Here is a 7,698-nt window from a genome sequence, read left to right as displayed (position 1 = left end):
CAAATGTTTAACCGTGAGGATACTGATGTGTTCAGTAGTTTGAAACTTTTCTCCATTTACTCATTTTGTGTTTTTTTCATCTGGCAAAAACTAACTCTTTTTACATAGAGCTGAAACTAACATGGCTGTTATTGTTAAACAACAAACTTCCATAACATTTCATCCTGGAGACACATCATCTAATGTCAGCATAGCTCTAGAAGATGCTGCTTGTCACTTCTCTGCTGCTGCATAGCTAAATAGGCAGAGGGTGGGGGGAGCAGAAAATGCAGGTTTTATAATCGTGAATGTGTGGAGGACGTTCCCTATTAAATTGCATTTTTAGAGCCCATTCTAGCAAATCTCTGAGTGCTCTCAACTCCTTTTGATGGTACAGGAGGTTAAAAATTAGATCTAAAACCTACAGACATAAATGTTCGTTTACAATTTTCCCTTTCCTACAGCCTTGAACTTTCAATTAAACAATATGTATATGGATAATGAGGACATCCAGAGTTACATTAGATAAGATTATTTTAAAAAAATAAAAGGCTTGTAAGAGAGAGAAAAACTACACCTCTACCTTGATATAACGCTGTCCTCGGGAGCCAAAAAAATCTTACCAGGTTATAGGTGAAACCGCGTTATATCAAACTTGCTTTGATCCGCCAGAGTGCGCAGCCCCCCTACCTCCCCCCGGAGCACGGCTTTACTGCGTTAGATCAGTATTAGTGTTATATCGGGTCGCGTTATATCGGGGTAGAGATGTATTATGTTTTAGGGCAAAAACTAACCTGTAATTCAGTGGGGTAGGGAAAAACTTCCACTATGGCCAAGCTATTTGATCCCCAATGCCCATTTGGGGATCTTGCATCTTCCTTGGAAGACATGCATTACTGGCCACTATCAGCACCAGGATAATAGATTGGTCCGATCTGCTTCATTAGCTGTGTTCCTATGAGTCTGATTATATTGACCATCATAATAGAAAGCCCTTTAATGTTCTGGGGTCAGATGTGAGGCTTGCCATTTTGGCCAACATGAGGGATTGAACTGAAGACCTCCAGGATTAAAAGCATGAATCTTTACAATTTATGCTAAAGAACTAGACTTGTTGCTTGAGAGCTAATAGAGTCTCATCTTTTGAGGAGCTGGCGGAGTGGGGAACAGCACATACTGACCAATGGCTTAGAGTTGTAAAACAGAATTTTAAACACATTCTTATCATTGCACTACTGGGCAATCGAAAGGAGATCGGTATTAAAAAGGACATTATGTTTGTTCTTCTGTTTTTCACAGCAACTGTCTGCATTAGTATTAAATACTGTAAACATTTTGTTTTTATGCCCCAAATTTGTCAAAATAAGAGACTAGCATTTCTGTGCAGCTTCCATTATTTAGCTGGTTGTTGCAAAATGCAAGTCAGACAATTATATTTTGGGCCCAATCCCGTTTCTGCTGATTTGAATGGCAAAGTTCCACTAGACTTCAATGGCAAAGCCCCTTTAAAACACAGTTGATTTTTGTCAACACATTGCTGAAATTACTTGTGTCAAAATCAGCTGGTAGCACTGTTCAGCTAGAGACCAAACACGCTAGTTTTGGCCCGTAGTGTTAGCATAATAATCACAACTTTCTTTCTGCTTCAGATTGGGTTATAGAGTGTTGTTTGGTTGTCGGTGTTTTGTCAGTGGCATACATTCCATAACAGTGATGCACACATGCGTTTTATGACCAGAGTTCTGCTGCATTGGTCATTTGTTTGATATGTTTTGGCTGCTGATCATTAGTAGCACACTGAGGTTTTCTGTTTCCCACTAAAATAATTATCTACCCAATTACATCATTCCCCATATGGTCCTTCACCAGTAAAAGCCCACTCCTAAAATGGGCCGGGCAGCTGCTGCTTCCTCACTTCCCCTGGAATTCAGTTGGTCTCTGTGTGTTGTGAGCACTAGATATTGGATGATTTTTAGGGTTTCAATTATACAGTGAAAAGGAGCGTGATGAAGTGCAGTAGGTCTGTGTCTGCTGAAGAGCTGAATCTCTGGTTAAGCAACAGCTGGGACCGTAGTGATGTAAGTACTTTGGATGTAGGTTTGCTCCATGCCCATGTTTGCACGGAACCACCCTCTTGCACTGATGTCTGGGTGTCTATCCCACAGTTCTTGGCACAGCTTCTAGAAGCAATGGCTTGTGGGATATTTAGAAAGTCCTTCAGGGAGCACCCATAACTCTCTGGAACACTTCCATAAGTCCCGAGAAACAAGTGCTATTTCCAAATCCTTTCTCAAAATGGAGGCCAGGCGGAATGCTCAGCTTTTGCTCCTTGCTCCGTAAAATGAAAAAAAGCTTCTACTGGAGCTTTTGAAAAGTGGCCCCGAACTGAGGTTGTGGATGGTGCTCTGCGGTACCTGAACAATTCTAGAGGCAGAGACCAACAGTGCACAGAGTAGTTGTTGCAACAGTTGCACACCTACCATTCCTGGAGAAATTAAAATCCATGCATTACCTGAGAATGGTGTCCTCTCCCACAAGGTGTGTTGCTGTCGAGGCTAAAGTCCTTGTGTTGCATAACGAACACCCGGTAATGAATGTAATATGACATACATGTGTACACACACACACACACACTTAGAGAGATAAATCTAACCTATTACTCCATCACTTCCCACTGTCCCCTTTCCCAAGCAATTCAGACTTCACATGTATAACTCTTGTCTTTAATACAACCAGTAAATTATGTCTCTCCCCCCCCCCAAAAAAAATTATAGTCTTCCGTTTTATTGAATAGTACTATTAGCCAATCTCAGCCACCATCACCACATACAGGTCTGTTTCATCTTACGCGGGGGGTTCCATTCCGCGGTTAGCGCGTAAAGCGAAAACCGCCTATATTCAAAATTACATTGAGTTCAATGGCGGGCGGAATCGCCCGCACTACAGGTACAGTATTAAAATTGTTATTTTTCTCTTTTTTTGTTGTTTTTGCCGACCACGTAAAGCTGAAATCGTGCACGTTAAATGCGCGTAAGATGCGACAGCCCTATACTAACCTTTGGTTACTAACATGAAAATATTTTCCTAAATCCCCAACAACAGGTATCTGACACATGGAAAAACAATAGCGGCACATTTGTTTTTGCATGTTTAATTTTATATATTACAGAAAAGTCATGTCACTTTTTTGTGTTTTTGTTTTGTTTTGGGGGGGGGTTTAGTTGAAACGGTTGGCTGCATGTCCATATTTGCTTATAAGAAGACTCAAATATATGTGAAAATAATGTGCTGAAATTCTGATGCAAAGGAGGGTTATTACTCGAGTTGCAAAGGAACTATATAAATCATATGGCTGTTTATAAGCTGCTCCTTCAGTAGTATAACAGCTAAAAAATGTAAAGAGCCTGGAAGGAATCTTTTATAACATCTCAAAGGAATTTCTTTGCTTATTTTACTGAAAAGAACAAAACTAAAGTATTAATCACATAAATGTTTGATTTTATATGCAACACCTTTCACTACGTTTAATGTTTTTATTTTCTAAAGGACAGGAGCTTCCTTCTCAAATTGGGCTGTTGGGTTTTGATATGTATTGTATAATTATAGAGTAAGTCCTATTAGAAGCCAATTGGTTTAGGTGTTTTTTCACAGCTGATGACAAATCTTGTGTAGGATTATTAGACTACATCTGAATTATGAAAATAGATACAGACATAAGTTTTAGAAAAGTGGTCAAAGAACAAAACACTAGTAGCTAAAACCTACAGTAAGTCACTTGAATCTTCTGCCACATTATAATCTACAACTAAATGATCATAACTGAATAGTGGTAAACCTGAAAAAGCACTAGAAAATATATTTTAGAAGCATGGCACAGTGCAGATATGTATATGTATTTGTTATATAAGTTATGGTATGGGGGTCACTAGGCAAATCAAACAGTGTAACATTAATATGCAGATAACTATAGTAATGAATATGTGATGTTTCTGAGCATGCCTAAAATAAACTATATGGTTTCAGAAGCCTGATCAGACTCAGTCTGATCTGAGTACTCCTGTAATTAATGAGTTGCATGAGCCTTCTCCTTAGCCAAACTGCCTCCTGAGAGTTTATTAACCATTACATGGTGTTAGAAGTGACATCAAATCCTAGATGGTATAAGTACTTCCTACAATGGGGAGCAGATTAAGCAAGATGCAGTGGCATTGGAACAATTTGTATAGTGGGGATGCTGAAAGCCTTTGAACCAAACTGTAAACCCTGTATATGATGGAAACCACTTCAAGCCACGGGGTGCAGGAGCATCCCCCGCACTCCTAAGTTCCAGCACCCCTGGAAAGATGTCTGTCACGGCCTCTCTTTCCACTGACATGAGTGGATGCAAAACTTAATCCATCCCCTGCAATAGGGTTAGTATTAGGATTTTTAGGATGTTAGATTTGTATTGATTAGTTCATTTCCTAAGACCCTCATCCTGCAAATGAATTAGTGTGTTTGGAATCTTTGTGTCTATGTGGAATCCCATTGATTGCGGTGGGACTTTGCATATGGCTAAGGGTTTGTCAGTGTGGACCTAGTTGCAGGATCAGGGGCTTAGTACATTTTTCTTGTTGTTTTTAGGCCTCACCATAGATCCTGTCTGTTGTTGCAGTAGAGTTGTGAAAAAGTTGGTGTGTTGTGTTTTTTTAAGATAAAAAAAAATGATAAAGTATTTTATTTTATGGTTTCTTTGGGAGAAGGGACGGACAAAGTAGGGTAGGGGACCAGGTTTCTCCACGGCTTTGCTTTTTCAGGTTTTTGTTCTTCGATGTCACCCCCAAGTATTTCCGTGAACACAACGTACATAGGGCAGCTTTTTAATAACAGCAGTGTAGAGTTCTAATTTCAATCTGTGGATGGAAGCTTTCTCCATTACTATAGTGGCGTGGCAGTCCTACTGATAGGGGTGCACCATGGCTTTTGTTTAAAGGTTGACCTTTCTAAACTAGACATGCTTAGTCAGAGCCCGTTGAAATTTATTTGTGCCTCAGTAGGGTGTAGGGTAGGGATACTGGGATGCTTGCAGTTGCAGTGATATAAAACCTGAGTTCAAACAGGCTAGAGATCAAACTATTGATGTGATGTGGGTCAAAATGGTCTCAGTCTGTCACGTTTTATCTAAAGCAGTGCATGTTGCCCACTAAATCTTTGCAGAACCCAGACTGAGGATGATAGTTAAGAAAATGTACATTTTTAGATGGTTTCCATTCCCACCATTTCATATGATTTAAAGCTTGGCTCTTGTAAATCTTCTATAATCCCATTACTTGGATAGTTTTGAAATGGGGCGTGCCCCCTGGGGGCCTCAGGATAGACTTAATGATCTGAATTCAGGATCATTTGACCAAGGGGTTCCTGAGTTTCAGGCTCTCCCCCCTGCGCCCCCTCCCCCCCCGAAAAAAAACCCCTCTCCACTTTCCTTCCAAATGCTTTGTACTGTTAAACTGAAGATATGTCTACACAGCAACTAGACCCCCGCGGATGGCTCATGCCAGCTGGCTGCGGCGCGCAGGCCTTGGGCTGTGGGGTGGTTTCATTGCTGTGTAGAATTCCAGGCTCAGGCTGGAGCCTTGACTCTAGGACCTTGCGGGGTGGGAGGGTCCCAAAGCTCGGGTTCTAGCCCAAGCCCAGAAGTCAACACAGCAATGAAACAGCCCCGTAGCCTCAGCCCTGTGAGCCCCCATAGATTGGCACGGGCCAGCCACATTTTTTCTTGTTGTTGTTTTGCTGTGTAGACCTACTTTGAGAGGTACTAATGACTGGATGAATCACATAGCTCAGTGAAATTGATGACTGTGAGTTCACCCTTCAATTAATGTCACTAAGGATAAGTTAATCATAAATGCCCATATAAGACAAAAGGACTTTTGGACTGAGTGGCTGGAGGTTTCTACAGTTTGAGAGTCATGGGTGGCAGTTTTATATTGAGGTCAATATAATGCAAGTATCTAGTTGGGGGTGGAAAATTAGGCATGTGAATGCTTCCTAGGAGAGGTGGGAGTATTAGGGGGTGGAGGAGTTGGGGAATGGGGGGGAGAGGGGTTTGAAGCTGTAGAAAGGGGAGGGGGATAAATGGAGATGGGTGGCAGGGGAGGGAAGAGCGTTTGGGTGCTCAGGTGTGGGAAGCCTGGCACCCACCAGGTCTGCCAATGCACCCCAACCTCTCTTCACCCCCACAGGTCTGCCAATGCACCCCAATCTTCTTGCATCCCACAACTCTGCCACTACACCCCAACTTTCTTGCACTCCACAGTTCTGTCAGTACACAACAACCCCCTGCAGTCCCAGTGCTGCCAAGGCCCCCCCCAACCTTCCTGCACCCCACAGCTCTGCCAATGCACCCCAACCCATGCGCACACCTGCACACCTCCCCCAATTCATTTAGACTGTGAGCTCTTTGAGGCAGGGACAGTCTCTGTTACAGTGGCATTGTAGCACCACTATAGTTAAGGTTGCGTTATGACTTCTGTTTAAATGTTGACCGTTCTAAGTCCTCTAAAATCGACGTGCTTAGTTGGATTCCTTTGAAAGTAGCTATGTCAGCAATCGAAAACTCAATTATGGTTACCTAGATAGCCACATGTGGAGAGACTTAATAAAATATGGCTGCAGGTATATTAATGTGTAAACAAAGAGGTATAAAAACTGGCACATCTATGTTTACAGTTGGGATATTGGAATGACATAGTGGGTGACAGCCAAAACCATCATCACCATTTACGGTGACCTCCACTGACTGATCTGTTCTCTCTCTGTTTTCATCAGTCCTGGATGTTGGAAAAATTTCAACTTTGTGAATTGCAGTGTACTTTATAGCCATTTATTGCTCGATAAATTTCATTTATGGATGGCGTTGGCTCTTGATTAAGATTTTTAGGTCTCTGTGTGTGTCTAACCAATCTCAAACTGAACCTGAATACGTTTCTAAAGTAGCCAGTTTGAGTGATGAATAAGGCTACGATTTTGTCATGGATATTTTTAGTAAAAGTCATGGACAGGTCACGGGCAATAAACAAAAAATCACGGAAGCCGTGACCTGTCCCTCACTTTTACTAAAAACATCCCTGACAAAATGGGGAAGGAGGAGGATCCAGCATCCTGCCCCGCCTACAGTGGCTGGGAGCTGCAGGGACCCCATTTCCCAGCGGCTGGGAGGGGTGCCTCTGCCGCCCTGCGGGGCTGGGAGCTGTGGGGGCCCCCCGCCAGCGCTGAGCAGCTCTGGGGTCTCTCTGCCACTGCTAGCTGGGACCTGCAGGGGGTGGGGGTGGCCGCTGCTCGCGGTGGCTGAGCAGCTGCAGGGGGGCCCCCTGCCAGTGGTGGTGGCTGGGCAGCTCAGGGGTTGCCGCTGCGCAACAGCAGGAGGGTCGACTGCCGCCCGCGGAGGCTGGTCAGCTGCGGGGCCCCCACTGTAATGAAGGTCACTGGAAGTCACAGATTCCATGACCTCCGTGACATAATCTTAGCCTTAGTGATGAACCTGTATTTTGTGACTAGTGTAATTTTGCCCTCTCTTAAATCTATTCAAGGCTATGCAGACATTGTGGTGATTCACTTGTGTGGAAATGATCTGGGCCTTAGTTCTAGTGTACGCCTCACAAAATGTATGAGAGCAGATTTGGCCCGTATCAGAGATTTGTGTCCGGGAGCTGTGATAGTTTCCCCTGATTTGGCTGAGCG

This window comes from Terrapene carolina, unplaced genomic scaffold (assembly GCF_002925995.2).
Source record: "Terrapene carolina triunguis isolate 2854851 unplaced genomic scaffold, T_m_triunguis-2.0 Scaffold58, whole genome shotgun sequence".
Lineage (NCBI taxonomy): Eukaryota > Metazoa > Chordata > Testudines > Emydidae > Terrapene > Terrapene triunguis.
The sequence above is the reverse complement of the archived record's forward strand: the minus strand, read 5'-3'. Positions refer to the sequence as shown.